Source organism: Silene latifolia, unplaced genomic scaffold (genome assembly GCF_048544455.1).
Source record: "Silene latifolia isolate original U9 population unplaced genomic scaffold, ASM4854445v1 scaffold_57, whole genome shotgun sequence".
Taxonomy (NCBI): domain Eukaryota; kingdom Viridiplantae; phylum Streptophyta; class Magnoliopsida; order Caryophyllales; family Caryophyllaceae; genus Silene; species Silene latifolia.
Genome location: NW_027413480.1, coordinates 754,758 through 776,637, shown reverse-complemented (window position 1 = coordinate 776,637; position 21,880 = coordinate 754,758). Strand labels below are relative to the sequence as shown.

At 44.8% G+C, this 21,880-nt stretch overlaps 1 non-coding gene across 1 annotated transcript; it reads left to right on the top strand.

The window, feature by feature from the left end:
* Positions 1-10,291: 10,291 nt before the first annotated feature.
* On the top strand, positions 10,292-10,398 carry LOC141639859 (small nucleolar RNA R71). Its single transcript, XR_012542721.1, has one exon. It is a non-coding gene; the product is annotated as a small nucleolar RNA R71 (small nucleolar RNA).
* The last annotated feature ends 11,482 nt before the right edge of the window (positions 10,399-21,880 follow it).

Genomic DNA, 21,880 nt, shown 5'->3' with positions numbered 1-21,880 from the left:
ACCACCAGAGCCATAAATGAGCTCTCTACTCCGCAGTACAGGGAGGAGGAGTCGTCTCCCTACCATCGATCACCACCATCGTCCGGATCTTCCCAGCAAAGTAATCCCGGACGTAGGAACTCGACACCAACCCGGGAACCGTAGCAGCTTTCTCCGCAAGGTTCCAGCCGATCAAGCTCCTAGCCTCAGCCGAGTCCACTCTCATGGTTGTCTTCGGCCGCACCACAGCCTCATTCCCGCACAGCAAGCCATAAATCATGTCGTAATCCTCCAACGTGACCCCAACCTTGCCAAAAGGCATGTGAAGGTCGAGGTCGTGTCCCAGAACCGATTAAGGAAAGCTCGAAGCAGGCTAAGGTTAGCCCGAATCTTCCTTTACTTGATATCCCTCCACGCACGTACCAAGCACCAAACGCTCCCCGCTCGATGATGGTCTGCTCCTCCGCCGACAGTCTCCCGTAAGCCTCCGTCATCGTAGTGTAACCCGAGAAAGACCTGATGTTCCCGGCCTCCGATTTTGATTCAAAGCAAGAGCTATCTTTCGCTCGAGTAAAAGAGGAAAGGGATAGCAAATGTGAATAAAAGAATGATGAATTCAATTTACCAAGCTCTTCACCGTCTTGTAGGACAAGTGACTCTCCGCCGCCCCGATGAGATGTCGGCTATCCCATCTCTCAGCCCACTCCATTGCTTCCCTCAGCTGGCGACCACCTCGTCCAACATTGGCCCTACTCGGAACCTCCTCCTCAACAGCCTCCTCCTCGACGACCTCGTCCTCAGCAGCTGCCACTGAAGCAGCAAAAGACTGCTCTAACGCCTCCTGGAGCATACGAGAAGGTTCAAGAATAGTGTCCACATCCATGGGACCTCTCTCTGACGTAGAAGCCTCGTCACCTGCAAGAGTAGGGTAATTTAGGCCGCGTCAATAGACGACGAGCCTTAGTTAGAAGATTTTCGAGCCTTCAAAGCTCTGAAATGGCTCTTTTCTCGCCATCTTTGGCCATTTTACTAAAAACCCGACCGCTCATGTGGTAGTATGGGTCAAGTTAAGTCTAAATTGAAGCCTAGTCATGGGTTCGAGTCAGAATTTCGACAACATTTCGTAATAACGATGATTATGCCCTAGAAACGTGTCCTGAAAAAGCCGCCACAAATCAAAAATCCGAAATTGTAGGAAGTTTACCCATCATACAAGGATTCCAAATATCAAGTTTCATTACAAATGGGCAATCCTAAGGCTATTTTCGAAGCAATTTACGGTTCAGTTGTGAGACCGTCACAATTTCACTCAAACGCTCGAAACTCAATGAAAATTCGAAATTAACACATGGTTATGATCCTTATACTGCCAATTATCTATATACAAATTCAATTTTACAAGACAAAATCGTTTGGGGAAAAAGCCCCAAAGTTTCGACATTTTTAGGGTTGGAAACCCTAATTTGTCGGTCCAAATTGTTCAAATGCGGAAGATTAATGCAAAAATAATACACATACCTCGATTAGTCATGGCAAATGCAGGATTTGGATCAAATTTTTGCGAGAAATGGTTTGAATTTGAGAGAGTTTTGAAGGATTTATGTTTTTACTCAGACAGGGACACGTCCAGGAAAGGACGCAGCAGGTGCTGCGCCTTTTCCAAGAGATGCAGCCCTTGCTGCGACTCTTCCTCCGTTCCCCTCCAAGTCAATTTTCGAAAATTCGTTCTAAGTTCGTTATTTGTGGGCCCATCTTTGGTGCGCCTCTTCCTCAAACTTATATATCATATATGTGGTCCACTTGATGTTTATTCTTCGCCCGGACCCGTATTTTCGACCAAACTGCAAACTGTCGCGGTACTTTATCAAGACCTTGATTGCTACAACGAGCGAATACCCTCTGACAGGTGTTTTGACACGCCTCAGTTATATTCCCCCAGCGAGAGTTCCGGACAACCAATTGTCCCTCTCAAGATGTGGAGATCAGCCTCAATTATGTTCCCCTAGCGAGAGTTCCGGACAGCCAATCGTCCCTCTCAACACGTGGAGTTCAACATCAATCTCGAGTTTTGCCGAAGTTTGTTTGAAGATTGACCCAAGCAGATTTCTCCCAGCAGTTCCTGCCGACGTCCTGCAGCCTCCTTTTTAATCCTTCAATATTACATTTTGCCTCCCCCTTGGAGTCCGACAGAGTAAGGAGTTTCAAGGAATCTCAGGTATGGTCTTTTCTTATGGCCAGCGAGCCTCCTTACATAGTTTAATGGACTTTAAACGACCCTCCCTGAGAGTCTACAGACTCTAAAATGTTCCCGACGACAGGTCCTTGGCTCAGACCCCTTGAGCCGCCTCGCATCGCCATAGTCGTCAGGTTGTAATCTTCGATTGACCTGATGGCTATACTTTGACTTTCGCCTTGTCCAAGCCTCAGCCAAAGTGGGGGCTCTGTAGATACCTCATTTCTGCACCTCACGCAAGCCGGTGATGATTGGGCCGCATGTTTGGTACGCGGAACGATTTATGACAGTTCATAAGTTTATTGTCAAGTGATAGCTCAAACACTTGTGTCAACCTCTTGGTCGTCATCTACGCGCCATTACGGTCGTTTTGACAGTAATTAGAGAACATTTGGAGTCCGGGTAAAAAACCGTCTTCATTTTCTAATAATCGTTTAAAATGCCGAGTCAGAATATTCTGGAATGTTCCAGATATTTCTTTTCCATATTTTCAATCTTTTATTCTTTGGTAAATTATATCCCGAAATTATTTTATAAATAATAAGGAAATCAAGATCAAACCGCAATTCCATAATAGAAACGCAGAAATATTTCTTCCGCAGGAGGAAACCCTTTAGGAAAGGACGCAGCAGGTGCTGCGCCTCTTCCAAGAGACGCAGTGGCTGCTGCGCCTCTTCCCCAGCTCCTTTCTGCGTATTTTAAGATCTTTTCGAAATTTACTTCCAAAGTTTCACCGAAATCCTAATTCCTTCCGTGATTAGTATAAATAGGGACATTCGTTCCTCATATTTCTCACGCGAGTGTCCGCCCTTCTCTTCTCCCTTTGCATTCTAAGACCACGCTCTTGCTTATTGACGTCTATGTGCTTGAACTTTCGACCACGTAAGCTCGGATCCTTCTGAGTACCAGCCTCGTTTTGCATGACCGACCAATTTGACCGACTCCACATCAATCAACTTAATCAACTTTGTTTAAATTCCTCTTAGAGGGCACTTTCGTCGTACGTTCGAGTCGAGCATCACTAAACTTTAACTTATTTAATCTCGTTTCGTCAAACATGTAAGTCTGAGGGTGTAAATCCCATATTTTATTATTGTACTTTATTTTTGTATTAATTATTGTAAGGTTTACGTCGAAAATATATTCAAAACCGATTTATAAAACATTTATTCAAACCCTTTTTTAACGGATTAATAGGACACAGATGTTGAGAAGAAACGCAGCAACTGCTGCGCCTCTTCGAAGGGACGCAGCACCTGCTGCGCCTCTTCCTGAGGCTGCTGCAGTTCCTGCTTTCCTTCTTCTTCATTCGTCTTTCGTTCGTTCGTTTATTCTTTGCTTTGTCTTTGTTTGTTCTTATTTCATTAACACGATAATTTTAACATAATAATTTTAACATTTAAATCATTATTAATTTATCAACTTTTCAATTCCCGACTTAAATCCCAAGTAATTCATTATTGCGGGTTTTCGTCATTGAATCAAATCCGGGTTTTAGAGATTCGATTCATCAATATCAAGTCTCTGAAATTCATCTTTTGTATATTTTCATCTGTTAATTGTCATCATCGTCATATTCAGTAATTTATTTTAGCATTGATAACCTAATTAACCTATTTAATTTAATTCATTATTAATGTTCCGGGTGTAATTCCGAAGCAGTTATTTCTTACCACTCGTGGCTTGTAGAATGACGTCTTTGGTTGAATCCTTCTTTCGGCCTCTCCTGAAACAATGAACGAACTGAGGGTTCGGCTTTGGCCGAGCGTACTCACTCCGACGCTCAAGTCAGTGAACTTAAAGAGATAAGTTGTGTGTTACTTGGCGAAGTATATGTTGTAGAGAGATAAGGAAGATATTACCAAATTATGAGGTGTTTTAGGTTAGATTCTTGGATCCCTTCCTCAATGAGAGTTGAGGGGTATTTATAGACTTTCACCTTTTGTCACGTAGTGGCCAAGTGGCCAAGTGGCTAGCAGGTGGAAAGACTGATGTACCCTCGGCCGAGGGACCCATGGCAGGCCGGCGGGCCCTGTTGACTCCATGCCGAGGGGTCTTGGATATGAGTACGCGGATATGTGCCCCGGCGGGCTAGTTGTCCCAGCCGAGGCCCAAGAGACAGGCCGACAGACTGCGTCGGTTAGGCTGTCTAAGTCGTTGACTTGCTGTGGATATCTTTGACCTTGCTCAATATGTTGACTCGGTCAGCGGGTGCAGAATATGCCTCATCAATTTGCCCCCAGCGTAGTCTATGCCGTGGTATGGACCTTCGATGAGTGTTTGAGCGTATTCTGCGCAAGGAAAATTTTTCTGCCCCGGCTTCTTCTACCTCGGCTTGGTTCTGCTTAGGCCGTACCGTATCGTATCCCCCCTCCACATGGATGTGTAATGGACATCAGATGTGGAAAAGAAAGTGGCGCTGGCTGAGACCGAGGTTGTGAGTGCCGTGTGCTTTTGATTGCCCCCAGCCGGTGCTGTCAAGCTTGGTTGAATCAGCGGGTCGTTTGGCAAGTAGATACCAAGGGGCGTGCTGAAGAAGATACGTCGATTGGCATTTTGTCAAGGAGCGTGTTGAAGAAGTTTTGTCACTGTTTGTCGATTGACATTCCATGGCTGCATGCTTGACATGTGTCTCGTTGTTGATTGGTTGACGCTTCATGGGCTTTGCCCTGATTGGTCCGTCTTCGTGGGCTTTGCTCTATAAATAGACCAGTATGCCCCTTAATTTTCGCACAAAGTTCAACTTCTCAAAAATTTTTCTTTCTTAGATTTTCAAGGGTTTCTTTCTCTTCTAGTGTTCAGAATCGTTACTTCGGCGTAGCACTTTTTCTTCAAGGTAAACAAACAAATTTTCCAACTTTTAATTGTTAAGTTTTTGTTGTGAACATGTCTTCTGCTGATGCCGGACCTAGTAACCTTGCGCCGGGGGGTTCCCCGTCGCGCCTTGATGAGGAGGAGGCACTGGCCGCCATCCCGATAAGGTCTGGGGGCCCTAGGTCTCCTTCTCCTAAAGTTGATCCAAAAGCTCTGGAGGATTGGGAGGATGATGATGATGCTGTTGATGATGACGGTGATGATGTTGAAAGGACTCGTCCTAATGAGGAGAGGCCGTACATCATGGATCACGGCGACGCCTGTAAGATCTGCCCTGACCGTGCTTGGACCCACAAGTTTGCCAGTTGTTCTGGTCCTGACTTTTTCGAACGTCACTTCTCCTTCGGCAGGGAGTATAGTATTGTTATTCCTAGGGAAGGTCAGGCGGTCTGTTGCCCTCCTCCGGGCTGTATCGGCGTGTACATCAGACACCTGGAGTATGGGCTCCGGTTTCCTCTGAATGAACACGTTATGGCCATAATTAAAGCCATGAGAAGTGGTCACATTGCCACTTTCCTTGTCACTTTCTTCCTCATCTTCTTCCTCATCATCATCTTCACCATCTCTTTCTCCTTCCATTGCTTCTTCCTCAATATTATCATCAACTCCTTCATCATTTCCAACAACCTCATTATCTCCCACCACGTCCCTAGATGCACCCGGAAATAAGACTTCTCTATCCGACCAACTAGGCAAAGGACAAGATGGATCAAGGAGTCCTTGCCTAGCTAGATGTAGGAGGGGTGGATATTGAGCCAAATACGCATTTTTCCGATCTTCATGGGCTTGCTTGTGCATTGCTTGCATAAGAAGAGTCACATAGTCTTTCCCAATTTCAATTCCTTCCGGCTTGAACTCTTCATACTCAAAGGGGTAAGGTGGTATGATAATGGAATAGGAGGGGGTTTCAAGATCACCCTTTTGTTGTTGAATGATATACTCGGCTTCTTCGGAAAGGGGAAGTAGATAATTGGTCCGGTGGACACTTAGGCGACAAATCTTCGAGGGCAAGGTGAACGATCTAGCTTCACTAGTTAGCCATCCATATTTAGTGTCAAGGGGGTTATGGGCAACCCACTTGAACTTGTTGATCATAATGTGCATATCAATAAGATGGCCACCTTCCTTTGCTTTGTACTTCTTATCCTTATTGAAATTAGGATCAAAGTGCTTAGCTAGGACCGTGACTAGCCCGCCATTGACAATAACGGTCGTGCCCTTCTTCCCATTATCAACATTAAGCCATCTATCAACCAATAGCCTCAAAGAATTGTAAGGCTTGGTGTGAATTCTTCCGATATTCAAAGTCGATTCAAGGAGAATAAAATCGAGTCTTGTGAAATGATTGGTGTCTTTCCTAGCAATTATGGTATTTCCCACAACCTTGTGCCATACTCTTATGCCCGGATGATGGACCAAAAGAGCACGACATGCATGAAAATCCTCAAATTTCTTCCCGGATATTGCCTCCCAAAGTGGTTCGGGGTCATACTTTCCATAACTCTTGAAATAGCTTTCTTTATCACTAAGACCCAAAATTTCACCCAATTCCTTAAAGGCAATGCGTCTACTAACATTAGCTAGACGAAACTCGATATTTTCCCTATTCTCAACTTTGGTGACTTTCAAAGAACTTAAAAATTCCAAGACAAGGGAGGGGTATGTCAATTCCTTTGTTTCAAACAATTTCTCCAACCCCATGGCTTTGAAAAAGGCTTTTGTTTGTTCAAGAACACCCAATTTTTCCAAGGCATCTTTACATATGAATTTGGTGGATTGTAATGACTTCATAGCAAACTTGACAAAGGTATTTCTATGGGTATCGGAAATAAAAGTTACCTCCGGATAATGCAAAAGTTGATTAATTACCGGAGTAGAGGATGTTGATGGTCCCATAGAAGGTTGTTGTTGTTGTTGTACTTCCAAGTTTGGTGTTGCCACCACCATAGCCAAAGCTTTCTTTGTTTGAAGAGCCTTTTGCCTTTGTGAGAGTGCCTTAGCCTTTGGTGCCTTGGTTGCCTTTGTTGCACCCTTAGTCCTTGCCATTGATGAGCTTAACAAAGAAAAGAATGAAAAATCTTCAATATGTAGGATGCCCAAATCGATTTGAAGGTGAAAGGCTTTGCCTTTATGAAAACAAAAATCGACTCAAAGGTTGAAGATTTTGTTCTTGGTTTTGATTTTTGGTGAAGATGGAGTGATTAAATTGTTGTTGGAAGGGTGGTTTGATTTGTTTTTGTTGAATGTTGTTGAGGGTTTTTGTTTTTATGATGGAGAGGATGAGGGTTTTGATGTTGTGGGTAGTGTTTATGAATGAATGAATGAAGGTGGTAGGGGTTATAAAGGGACCGAAATTTTCAAAACTGCAGGGGCAATCCGTGCGGATTAGGTACAATCCGTGCGGATTCTGCTTCTTCAATCTTTGCGAAATCTCGCCTAAAGACGGGCGGATTTGGTACAATCCGCTCGGATTGTCTGAACACGGGACGGGCGGATTTCTTCAAAGACGGACGGATTTCAGTCCAGAGATTTTTGCTTGTTTTCCTTTGCTGCAAAGACGGGCGTCTTTTTTACAAGACGGCCGGATTCTTCAAGACGGGCGGATTTTTTGGAATCCGCTCGGATTCTTTAACAGTGGGAAAAATTTCAAATTTCAGTTCAGTTCAGGACGGGCGTCTTTTGATCAGGACGCTCGGATTGCATAAGACGGGCGGATTTTTGAGAATCCGCTCGGATTCTGGTCCTTTGTACCCGGATTCATTTCATTCGTGCACAATGCATTTCCCTTTACCATTCTTCCATTCTTCTTCATTTCTTGTGTTCTTCATTGTGGGGGCATTACTAAGGCATGGATAGCCTAGGCAATTCCCATCCCCACACTAAGGTAAAGCACTACACATCAATTGAAGTCGTTAGTCCCTCCCTCACTTCTCTCTTATATGACAATTATTTTGATCAAAGTAAATAAAAAATCCAAAAATGACAAAAATGCAATACAAGAATTGAAATGTAAGTTAGGGAGTTAGAAATATTTACAAGTGGTGGTTTAGGGAGGACTCCACCAAACTCTCATTCTTGATGAGATGTCAAGGGGGCATGTTCAAGGTGTTGTTGATGTTGGTCAACACCTTGAATAAGTAATCAAAAGCTTGTTCATTATTATGGTAGAGGTCCTCAATAGACCGTGGCCCTTGTTGTTGATCATGATCGATGGCATGCCCAATGTAGGGATTAAAAATCCCTTCAAACTCGTCGTCCCAAAGACCACAAACTTCATTGAGTTGATCATTGAAAATCTCTTGCTTAGATGGAGACAACTCTCCCAATTTCTTCTCTTGGCCAATGAGGCCATCCTCTTCTTCCTTGGTTGATTTTGATGAGCTTTGCAAGCTCTCCTTGTCACAATTCACTTGCTCTTTGAATGGAGCATCTTCAATTTTCGTCCTCCATTGGAGTTCCGATTTCTTCCTTTCATCTTTTCGGCTATAGTGATCAATCATGAAACATGGCTCATGCAAACGAGGAGCTCTCATGGTCTTGTCAAGATTAAAATTTATGCTTTCATCTCCCACTTCTAGAGTGAGCTCTCCATGTTTCACATCAATCACCGCACCGGCGGTGTGTAGGAAAGGTCTTCCTAGGATGATTGGAATGTTGGAATCTTCCTCCATATCAACAATGATAAAGTCCACCGGGATGAAAAACTTCCCAATTCGCACGGGGACATCTTCCCATATCCCTAATGGTGTCTTCGTCGATCTATCGGCCATTTGAAGTGTGATGTTGGTGCATTTAAGCTCTCCCATTCCCAACCTTTTACTTACCGAGTACGGCATGACACTCACACTAGCCCCTAGATCACATAAGGCTTTGTTGATCGTCGTGTCGCCAATGGTACACGGTATTGAGAAGCTTCCCGGATCCTTTAACTTTGGAGGTGAACTCCCTTGAAGTATTGCACTACTCACCTTAGTGAAGGCGATAGTCTCAAGTTTCCGGATCGACTTCTTCTTTGTGAGGATATCCTTCATGTACTTTGCATAGGCCGGAACGTGGTTGATTAATTCCGTGAAAGGAATTGAGACTTCTAAATTTTTCACAATTTCCATGAACTTTCCAAGTTGATCATGAAATTTGGGCTTGACTTGACGACTTGGAAAAGGAAGTCTAATCACAATGGGCTCCTTCTCTTTGGCCTTGTCTTCATTTTTCTTTGAACTTTCTTCTTTTGATGATTCTCCATCTTTGGAGTTTTGCACAATTTCTTCCTTTTCACTAGCTTCCACAACTTCATCCTCAACTTGCTTCTTCGGTGCTTCATACCTTGTACCACTTCTCAAGTGAATGGCACTAACCGTTTCATGTCTAGGGAGATTACTTTGAGGTGGTAATTGCCCCTTTTGTCTTTGTGAGCTTGAAGATGCTAGTTGAGTCAATTGTGTTTCCAACATCTTGGTGTGAGCTAGAATGTTGTTGATGGTGGTTTCTTTTGCTTGGCTATCTTTTTGCATTTGGGTGAAAAATTCTTGTTGATTCTTTTGCATTTGGAGGACCGCTTTTTGGACATCAAAGCCTTGGTCATTTTGGTGATTGTATGGATTTTGATTTTGGTAACCTTGGTTTTGATTGTAAAAGGGTCTTTGATTTTGGTTTCTCATGGGTGGTGGAGTGTATGTTGTTTGAGGGTTTTGAACATTTTGGCTCTTGTATGAGAGATTTGGATGGAACTTGGTGTTTTCATTGTAAAAATTTTAATAAGGGGTACCACTTTTGTAAGCTTGGAAAGCATTAACTTGTTCGGTCGTTCCCCTACACTCACTTGGGTCATGACCCAAAGTTCCACAATTCTCACATATCCCACTTGGGATTGATGAGGATGCCGTCATGGCATTGACATGATGCTTCGATGATTTTGAGTTTTCCTCAAGTCTAGCCATAGCTTGTTCAAACTTCAAGTTGATTGTGTCAATGTGAGCACTAAGTTGAGCACCCAATTGAGTAACGGAGTCCACTTTATGCTTTCCTCCTCTAGTAGCCTTGCGAGGTCTACTATATTGTGAATTATGGACCGCCATTTCCTCAATCTTGTTCCATGTTTGATTGTCATCAACTTCGGTGAACATTCCATTTGATCCCATATTGAGAATGTTCCTAGAATCTTCATATAAACCATTCCAAAATTGTTGCACCAAAAACCATTCGCTAAGTCCATGGTGAGGACATGAGCGACAAATACCTTTGAACCGCTCCCAAGCTTCATACAAAGACTCTTCATCCCTTTGCTTAAAACCCGTAATTTGAGCTCTTAGCATGTTGGTCTTTTCCGGTGGGTAGAATTTTTGTAGAAAGCTAGAGCCAACTTCTTCCAAGAATCTATTCCAAGGGTGGCCTTATCAAGGCCCTTCAACCATTGCTTTGCGGTGCCGATTAAGGAAAAAGGAAATAAGACCCATCTAATTTGGTCTTGAGTCACGCCCGTTTGAGAGATAGCATCACAATAATCGCAAAAGGTTTCCATATGAGAATGAGGGTCCTCACTAGGCATTCCCCCGAATTGGCTCCTCTCAACTAGTTGGATGAAGGCGGACTTGGCAATAAAATTTCCGGTGAGATGTTGCGGTGTAGGAGTACCATTTGGTAGATTATCCTCGGTGGGTACGGAGTGTGACGAGAATTTTGGCATTGTAGGTGAATTTTGTGGGATATTGTGTAATGGGTTTTCTTCTCCTTCTATTGCGAAAGGATTGACAAACTCACTAGTGGGTTGAACAACTTCACCAACACCCCTCAAATTCCTCCTAACAAGTCTCCTATTGTTCGTCAAGGTTCTTTCGATTTCACGGTCAAAAGGTAACAAATCACTTTGTAACCTTCTAGACATGCAAAATATCAAACAACTCAAAAACAATTAGAACAAACCTTGAGGATTTTTACTTCCTCAAGGCGAAGAAAGACACAACTAATAACAAAAAGGAAATATAAATCAAACAAACACCGTCCCCGGCAACGGCGCCATTTTTAATCGGTCCGTTTAGCATTCACAAATAAATAGATGTGGTCGTTGGTCACGGTCGAATCAAAACACAATTTATAGCTTAACAAGCCACTCTACAATTAGTAAAGAGGCAAGTAAAGGTCGGATCCCAAGGGACGGGAGTTGAAATGAGATTTCTATTGTAACTAGTGGTGTCTAAGGGGTGTCACAAATTGGGTTGATGTAGAAGGTTACTAAACTAAAATAACAATGAAAATAAACAAGCAAGATGAATTAACGGGGTGTAAACAATTGATTAAAGGCACTAGGGTGTCATGGGATCATAGGGGAATCATGGGATATGATCATACAAACATGTTCTCAAATTATAAGCAAGCAATTATTGTTGTGATGGATTGAGTTGGGTTATATCTTACAATCCTAGGAAAGTTTGGGTCCCGGAGCCGAATCGATTAGATTGTACAACACCTACAAGTCGACTTAATCTTCCCTACTCAACAACATGCATGGTCTAATGAGATTCGAGTTGGGTTATGTCTTACAAGTCTCATTGAAAAGATAGGAGATGATAGTAAATGCAAGGATTCATAGGCTTAGCATTTCATCAAATATAACATGTGCATGAGTTGAGATCAAAACAAGCAAGAAAATAAGATATGAAAGCATATTAATTTAAGCATGAATCATTCCCCATGTTGGTTTCCCCTAATCACCCATTAACCCTAGCTAAGAGACTACTCACTCATTATCATGTTGATCATGCTAGCAAGGTTGTCAATCATACCAACAATATGAAACATGATGAATAAATGAAAGTAATTAACAATAATTAAAAAGGGATTAAGAGATTATACCTACTAATGATTCCAATAATAAAGCAAGAATAATAGAAGTACTTGAATGCTAGATTGAGAGGTTGTCAATCTCCCAATAATAACCCAAATAATCTTCAATTACCCAAAATAAAGGATGAACAAGAGAGAGATTAAAGAACTAAAACTTGGATTAAAACTTGATTAATACTTGATTACAATATTGAAGAGAGATTTGATTGATATTAACTACACTAATTATTGATAAGAAGAACATGCCCCTCTAATTAGACTAATGGGGTATTTATAGTGAAAATTAGGGAGGATGCATTAGGGTTAACTAAGGGCTAAACTAGTAATTACACTTTTTAAGTAGAGCAAGGAGACTCCGGTATTTTTGGAGAGAAGGGCTTCTCTTTTCGTAGCTTGAAGAAGACAACCCGCGCTGTGAAGGAATCCGGGCGGATTAGGGTCGGGACGGCCGGATTTGGTCGAAGGAATCCGAGCGGATTCTGGGAATCCGGGCGGATTGCGAGGGGAATCCGAGCGGATTCCAGGTGGGACGCTCGGATTGTGGCTAGGTGGGACGGGCGGATTGCGACAATCCGCTCGGATTGTCGTCGATGATACTTCTTCTTTTTCTTCCCTTTTCTTCATAAATTCCTTGGGGATTTCCTTGGGGACTCAAGGATCCTTTCTCAACATTGCTCTTCTACTATGATATGTACAAAGGCCTTCTAATCTTGTCTCTCCTTGATGCTTGGTCATTGAATTTGATCAATTTAGTCTTGTTTTGCCATGAAAATGCAAGATTCTTACTCCTTTCCTACCAAGGGATCAAAATCTCAAAGAATATGCAAAACAAAGAACTAAAGATAAGAAATGACCCAAATAAGCACTAAAAAGCATGGAAACAAGGGTAAGTTGGGGGCTAAATATGCGCCAATTATGGTCACATCACTGGCCGAGGCGTCCGATTTGCGTTTTCCAACCGCCGCTGTGAACATGTTAGCGTATCGACCGTTGTGTCCCCTGCCAGGCCTTCGGTTGGCCGAGGCGGCTAGAGGTTACGGCTCGACAGCGTTCGTATCTGTAGACATATTGATCGCTTCCTCTGCCAGGCCTTCGGTTGGCCGAGGCGGCTAGAATTGCGTCTCAACTGTACTTATACGTTCCTAAGGCATGTTGGTCGCTTTCGCGAGTATCAACTGAGCTGGTAGTGACTGCCGTGGCGTCTACTTCTTGGGGTGACTCCCCGGCTTGGGCCGTGGCGTCTACCTCGATATGACTACGGAGGGGATAAACACTTTGATGGAAAACTTGGATGATTTTTCAATAGATATAAACACACGTTGGGGTGCCAACAATAGTTTTTGGACACCTCCGCCGCTATACAAAGTATTTCCTGAGGTTGTCAGTGTTCCAATGGCTCATCAAAGGCACACCCTCCATATCTGTCAGCCGGTATGTACCCGGCCTCATTTCTTAAACCACTTTGTAGGGACCCTCCCAATTGGCCGTCAATTTACCATGAATGTTCCCTTTGTTTGTGGCGGCCGACTTTCTTAGGACTAGATCTCCTACTTTTAAGTCCCTTTTGTGGACTCTTCGGTTGTAGGCTCTTCTCATTCGGTTTTGGTATACTGCCAAGTTGAGGCGTGCTGTATCTCGGCTTTCTTCGACCAGTGTCTAGGAGGCTTTCGTGCCTTCCTCGTTTTCAACCGGGTTAAAGGTGGCCGTTCTGAATGTCGGCACCGCTGCTTCAATTGGCAGGACTGCTTCAGATCCGTAGACTAAGTGGAATGGACTGTACCCCGTTGCTTCTTTCTCCGTGGTCCGGAGGGACCACAGGACGCCGGGTAGTTCGTCGGCCCATCTTCCCTTTAGGTCTTCGACTGTCTTCTTCAGACCGTTGAGGATTGTTTTATTGGCTGCCTCCGCCTGCCCGTTGCTCTGTGGGTGGCAGACGGAGGAGTATGCAAATTTGATACCAAGTTCTTCCAACCAGTTCATTATTGTGTCACTCCAAAACTCTCGCCCGTGGTCAAATACCATAACTTGGGGTAACCCAAAACGAGTTATGACATTTTCCCAGATTATCTTTCTTACGGCCGCCGTCGTCTTGGCTGGCACTGCGACAGCTTCAACCCATTTGGTGAAGTATTCAACGGCGATAATCAAGTACTTTCTTCCTCCGGATGCCGTTGGAAATGGCCCTAGTAGATCCATCCCCCACTGTGCAAAAGGAAGGGGACTAAGTACCTACCGCAGTCTCGGGAAGGTGCATGTATCACCGGAGCATGCATTTGACAGTTGTTGCAATTTTTGGTTTTGGCTCTGGAATCCTCAAGCATGGTGGGCCAGAAGTAGCCGGCTCGGAGAGCTTTGTGGGCTAGTGTTCTTGCCCCCATGTGATGACCACAGATGCCTTCGTGAATTTCTGTCAAGATTAGCTCCGCGTCTACCGGGCCGACACATTTCAAGAGTGGCCTTATTACGGACCTCTGTATAATTCTCCTTCAAACACCAAGTACCTTGCTGCGATCCTCTTTATCTTCTGTGAGAGACTGCGGTCCTCCGGTAATTCATTCATCAGTTTGTACTTCATTATCGGAGTCATCCACGTCGTCTCGGTCTCTATGTCGCCCACCATGCCGACGGTCTCAGTGATACTTTTGGCATTCCTGATGTCCACCAGCATGGTTCGACTGACATTCTTGATGGTTGAACTGGCAAGCTTTGAGAAAGCGTCGGCTCGGTTGTTCTCAGACCTGGGAATGCATTGTATCTGGAAAGATTTCAATTTTGAAGTGTCAGCTTTTACCTTTTCCAGGTATTTTACCATCCCGTCGTCTCGAGTCTCGTACTCTCCTCTGATTTGATTAGCCAATAAAAGTGAATCTGTTTTCAAAATGATGTGTTCCGCCCCGGCAGCTCTAGCTAGCTCGACTCTGGTTATCACCGCCTCGTATTCGGATTCGTTGTTTGAGGCCGAGAAGGTAAATTTCAAGGCGTACTCAACCTCGTCCCCGTTTGGGCTGATGATAAGTATGCCGGCTCCTGAGCTGTTCGCCGTGGAGGACCCGTCGGTGTATACTTCCCATACTCCGGAGTTTTGCTCTTCTTGATATGTGCACTCGGCCAGGAAGTCTGCAAGTGCCTGTCCCTTTATCGAGGGCCTCGGCTTGTATTGAATGCCGAAGCCGAATAGCTCTACTGCCCATTTGATGAGCCTGCCGGATTGCTCAAATTTTTCCAATGCTTTCTCCAATGGTTGGTCGGTTAAGACCGTCACGGGATGTACGTCGAAGTAAGGCTTCAGTTTCCTTGCGGCAACGACGACAAAGAAAGGCGCTTTTTCAATCGGTGGGTAATTTCTTTCGGCGGGCAACAATGTATGGTGACAAAGTAGATTGGGTGTTGCTTTGTTTGTCTTCTTCTCTCGATGATCACGACCGACCGTGGCCGAGGTAATCGCTATGTATAGATATAGCGTCTCCCCAAAGATCGGCCTGGACAGGGTTGGGAGAGTTTGAAGATGAGCTTTCATTGTTTGAAAGCCGTGCTCGTTCCTCCTCCCCCCACCAAGTCCTTATTTCCCTTCAACACTTTGAAGAATGGGGTGCTCTTGTCGGCTGACCGAGAGATAAAACGGGCTAGAGCCGCCATCCTTCCGGTCAACATCATAACCTCTTTTCGATTCCTCGGCTCCGGCAGGTCCAGTATTGCTTGGACTTTTTCTTGATTGGCATCAATTCCCCTGGCGCTGACAAGCACGCCGAGGAACTTACCTGATCGGACACCGAAGTTGCATTTCATTGGGTTAAGTTTCATCTTGTATTTCCTTAGTGAACAAAATGTCTCGTGTAAATCGGCTAAGTGCTCGCTGTCAGACTTGCTTTTTACAATAGCATCGTCGACGTAAGCCTCAATGTTTCGCCCTTTTTTATTCTGGAACACTTTGTCCACCAGTCTTGTGTAAGTTGCGCCGGCGTTCTTCAAACCGAACGACATCATTTTATACATGTATGTGCCGTTACCGGTGATGAATGCGCATTTAGGCATGTCTTCTTCGGCCATGAATACCTGATGATACCCTGAGAAGGCGTCCAACAAGCTCAGCATAGTGTAGCCTGCCGTGGCGTCGATTAAACTATCTATTCGAGGCAAGAGATAACAATCTTTGGGGCACGCTTTATTAAGATTGGTAAAATCTACACACATCCTTCACGCCCCCGATGATTTATTCACCATTACAACATTAGCTAACCACTCAGGATAAGTACAAGGCATGATAAAGCCCGCCGCTAGTAATTTATCTACCTCGGCTTTGATGGCCTCATCCTTCTCGGCTGAGGAGTTCCTCATCTTCTGCTTGACAGGGCGAGCGGTGGAGAGTACGTTCAGCTTGTGAACAATTACCTCGCGGCTCACGCCTGGCATCTCGGCTGCTGTTCTTCCTCAGCAGGTCTAGGAGAGCGGCCCTTAATTTTGGCTCCAGGTTGACACCGACAGTTACGGTGCGCCCTGGGTCAATTTCCACTTCTTCGGTCTCGGCTCCTTCGACCATGCCGACGGTTGCATCCATGAGATCGCCCTTCTGTTGTAGGGATGGGCTCTTCCCCTTCTCTGACTTCTTCGCCACTTTGAGGGATTGCATGTTGCACCCTCTGGCAGATATCTGGACGTTGACTACTTTGTCTTTTTCGTCCTTTGAGACGAGCTTATGCGCTTCCCCCCGGTCCGAGACATACATCAGTGTCAGGGCCCGGATGGACATTACTGCATCGGCCTTGCTCAGAGTGACTCGGCCTATGAGAACGTTGTAGGCGGACGAGCCGTCAATGACCACAAACTCAGATAGGACGTTCTTAGCCGCATTCCCCTCGCCGAACATCACCGGCCCCGGAAAAACTGTACAACGGATTGGTGCAGGGGCTCAAGTCCTCGACCTTCAGACCGAGGTTGAGAAAGCACTCCCTGAACATGATGTTCGTGTAGGCGCCTGTGTCAATCAGGCACCTCTTGACCAGGTGGTTGGCTATGTCCAAGTGGACTACAAGTGGGTCGCTGTGCGGGGCGATGACTCCTTCGTAGTCCTTCTTCCCAATAGTCATATCGGGGATGTTGGAAGCGGGGATCGCTGTTTTGGGCACAAAATTGATGGCCTGATATAGCTCGTTCAGGTGCCGTTTGTGCCCATGAGCGGATCCACCGTTCTCGTTGCCTCCGATGACAACATGAATTACTCCTATCCGTTCAAAGACGGATTTTTTATTTGAGCCGCCGGTATTAGTCTTTTGGCCTCCGGCAACATATTTGCTGAGGCTCCTCTTCCGGATCAGCTCTTCAATGGCATTCTTCGATGCGGCGCTTGTCGATTAAGTGGCCGGTGTGGCCGTGGTACTCAGAGTACTGGCTCGTGTCACCGTCCCCCCTCGCCTTGGGAGGCCTTTCCCACTTCTGACCCTCGTTCTTGCTCAGGGCAAAGACCTGAGCAGCAGATACGACCAAGGGGGTGTGATCATTGAACGGCTTTTGGTAGTACGGTCCTGAACTCCCCCCGGCGCCCGCCGAGTTCTGTTTCCTCGCGGACTTGTCAGACCGTGACCTATTATTGTCACGGCGTCCTTCATCCGGGTTGTCCTCCCGGCGGCTCTTTCTCTCTGAGTGCCGACCTCGCTGGGGCCTACCCAGGTTTTGTGGTAGTCCTCCACCTTTATGGCTTGGTCGGCCATCTTCCTGGCGGAGTCTAGGTTCAGGCCTCCGCACTTGATGAGCTCGTTTTTTAAGTCTCCTCTCGGGAGGCCTTTCATCAGTGCGAAGGCCGCCAGTTCGATGTTCAGCTCACGAATCTGCTGAACCTTGGCGTCGAACCTCTTCACATAACTTCGGAGAGACTCACCTCCCTCCTGTCTGATAGTCAGGAGATCCGATGTCTCGATGGCCCTCCTCTTATTGCAAGAATACTGGGCCAAAAATGTGTCCCTTAGGTCGGCATAACAGTATACCGACCCATCGGGTAGCCCCTTGTACCAACTTTGTGCCATCCCATGCAGAGTCGTTGGGAAGACTTGGCACGAAACCTCATCAGGTTGCTCCTATACCGACATATAAGACTCGAAAGCCTCGGCGTGGTCGGTTGGGTCGCCTTCTCCTTTGTATGATATGGGTGGCAACTTTAGCTTAGTCGGCACCGGGACCTCTAGGACATAGGCATCGAGGGGCTGTCTGACCACGTGTCGAATGACACGCGGCGATCGGCTCCTCGCATCCATAGTCCGGCTCCTCTCCCCGTGGCGGGAAGGGCTTCTTCTCCGACTCTGGTGAGTCGGACTCCTTCTCCGACTCTGATGAGTCGGACTTCTTTCACTCTTCTGGGGCAGGCCTCGTCGGTGTTGCGGCGACACTGTCCTCCCGCGAGTGCGGGAAGGACTCAGGTCTACCACTTGCACTCTGGGCTCCCCCGGCGTCTTGACATGGTCAGCTTCCTCCAATGCTTCGTTCAAGTTTCTCGGAGTCACTTTTTGGACCCTGATCTCCGTTGGGGGTGCCGCCGCTCTTGTCGTTGTGACAGTGTGAGTCGGCGTGCTACCCATTAGTTCCAGGAGTAGCTTCAGGTTAGCTGCATCAACCACATGTCCCATGATAGTGACTTGGTCGGCGGGCAACGGTGTGTCTTGTTCCTTCGGCATCCCGTTCGTCGTGTCAGTGATACGGCCGGTGGGGGACTGCCCGATTTCAGAGTTGTGGAATGTGTCATCTTGGTAGAATTCAGTTTCCACAAGCACCGTTTCTGGTTGTTTCGACATCTTCTTAGCTCGTTGGGTGGGTTTTGTTTTTTTTTTTTTTTTTTTTTTTTGTAAGGGATTTGACTAGCTTCTAGTATCTTCTTTCCCACAGACGGCGCCAATTGTTCCGGGTGTAATTCCGAAGCAGTTATTTGTTACCACTCGTGGCTTGTAGAATGACGTCTTTGGTTGAATCCTTCTTTCGGCCTCTCCTGAAACAATGAACAAACTGAGGGCTCGGCTTTGGCCGAGCGTACTCACTCCGACGCTCAAGTCAGTGAACTTAAAGAGATAAGTTGTGTGTTACTTGGCGAAGTATATGTTGTAGAGAGATAAGGAAGATATTCCCAGATTATGAGGTGTTTTAGGTTAGATTCTTGGATCCCTTCCTCAATGAGAGTTGAGGGGTATTTATAGACTTTCACCTTTTGTCACGTAGTGGCCAAGTGGCCAAGTGGCTAGCAGGTGGAAAGACTGATGTACCCTCGGCCGAGGGACCCATGGCAGGCCGGCGGGCCCTGTTGACTCCATGCCGAGGGGTCTTGGATATGAGTACGCGGATATGTGCCCCGGCGGGCTAGTTGTCCCAGCCGAGGCCCAAGAGACAGGCCGACAGACTGCGTCGGTTAGGCTGTCTAAGTCGTTGACTTGCTGTGGATATCTTTGACCTTGCTCAATATGTTGACTCGGTCAGCGGGTGCAGAATATGCCCCATCAATTAATCTTTTAATTAATTCGTTCCAATTAGTTTTATCTCGTCTATGACCAATTCACATGTGAATAATATATTAATCCACTTCTATCCGAGTCAAATATCGATAATCAAGCAATTAAATCACCAATGAACATTAATGATATGCAATTCCGGCTTCACAGCCAGAATTCACCTCAGGAGCAGACGCAGTGAGTACTGCGCCACTTCCAAAGGACGCAGCTCTGCTGCGCCTGTTCCAGGTTGAATTCTGCCCCTGAACTTCCGTTGTTGCTTTGACTTAGTTATTACCTTACGTATTAATTAACTATTACTCGTATTATCACCTAATAATCTGTTCGTTAATTTAGTTTCCCTTTCTTTTCTTCAAATCATCCGTTTTAAGTGTATTTTCGACGTAGATCAATTAACCCGTTGTAATTATTGTAATTTTCTTTATTGTATTCCTTTATTATCATATTGTTTGTATGCTCTCACATGAAATTACCCTAAATTTCTACCTCGACATTAATGCATGTTAAATTACGTGTCTACCGACTTAGTTAATTCTCACATGTTAGGATTAATCTAATGGATGTTGCATTGCATGCATATAACCTTCAACATATCGAGTATAGACAATTTTCCCTAATATTTAGTAGAGGCCGCTATCGAGGCGGGCGGGATTAGGTGTTCGATCAAAAGAACTTCCTAATACGTACCCTCACCCCTTACTCCAGATCTCTATGAACATCCGTGTTCATTGGCATCCACGAGAGTCATTCTAGACATATCTAAGGATAACGAGTTCTTGGTGTTTATGTCACTACTTTGTGTCTCGACATGACATGAGGTATTCGAACGGTTTCCAATTTTCCATAATAAATTGGTGGCGACTCCACAAATGCAAAGCTTGCTCGTCTTCACCGAGCGACCCCCGTGGGCCCGCGTCCACAATTACTTGTTTTGTGTGTGCTTTAATGCTTGGATGTATCACCATTTTGGCAAGACCCACCTTGCCTTGCAAGAAGGCATCCTACCTCATGGTTGTCTTGTTGTGAGTTGAAGGGGCAGAGTGAGACCCGCTAATTGTCTAACATCGGTTATAATATTAGGATAGTTTAAATAAAGGTCTAGTTCTAGTCACCTCTTTACTCGGGACGAGTAAAGGTTCGGTTTGGGGATATTTGATGTGACTCATATTTGCGCACATTTAGTCCCTCAATTGAGCCTATTCTGCATATTATTATAACGTTCCATAGCCATTTTATCCGTCAAATACTTCCTATCTTGGTTTCCTAGTGCATTTCGTATATTTTGTAGGAAAGAAGACAATTAGGCGGAAAATCCCGTCTCTCGTGCTTATTTGGAAGGTCATTGATGATATTGGGTGAAAGAAGGAGAGGCCAGAACAAAGATTATCAACAAAAGAATAAGAAGTATGCGGAAGGAGAAGTAAAACGCATTCTGAAGGGCAATCCGAGCGTCCTAGCATGAAGACGACCGTCGCCCCCTCACACAATCCGAGCGTCCCTCCTCGGCACGAACGGACAGTGACACCTTCAGCACAATATGCTCATCTCCTCGAGGATACTTGCATTTCCCTACTTTAGAACTTTGCATTGTTAATTACTAATTTATCCTTAACCTAATGATGCACCACTATATATACCCCATTTTGTAATAATCAAAAAGAGGAGAGATTACATTACATTACATTAAGATAGTAGAAAGATCTCTTAGATTAGGAGTAGATTAGAATAGATTACTCTTTAATCTTTCCACAAATCACATATTAATATTTCCTTAATTATTGTTCAAGTCTATTACTTTTGAGTAATTGAAGATTATTGGGTTATTACTGGAGAATTGACAACTCTTCATCAATCAATCAAGTTCTCTTTTTTTATTCTTTGCTCTATTATGTTGGAATCCCCATAGGTATAATTCTCTTAATCCTTGTCTCAATTATTGCTAATCCTTCTTACTTGTTCATTATGTTTATACTTGTTGTGATGATTGACACCATTAATGACATGTTTCTCATAATAATGAGTGAGTAGTTTCCTTAGCTAGGGTTAGTGGGTAATTAGGGGAAACCAACATGGGGAATGATTCATGCTTAATCTAATATGTTCACATAATTTATTTACTTGCTTGTCGTGATTCCAACTTATGCACATGTTATGTTTGATGAAATGCTAAGCCTATGCATCCTTGCATTTTCACCCATCACCTATCTTCAATGAGGCTTGTAAGATATAAACCAACTCGAGTCTCATTAGACCATGCATATAGTTAAATAGGAAAGACTAAGTCGACTTGTAGGTATTGTACAATCTAATAGATTCGGCTCCGGGACCTAAACCTTCTTAGGGATCGTAAGATATACACTAACTCGATCCCATCACAACAATAATTGCTTGCTATTTAATTGAGAACATGTTTGTATGATCAACTCCCATGAATACCATATGACCCCATGACATCCTAGTATCCTTTGTT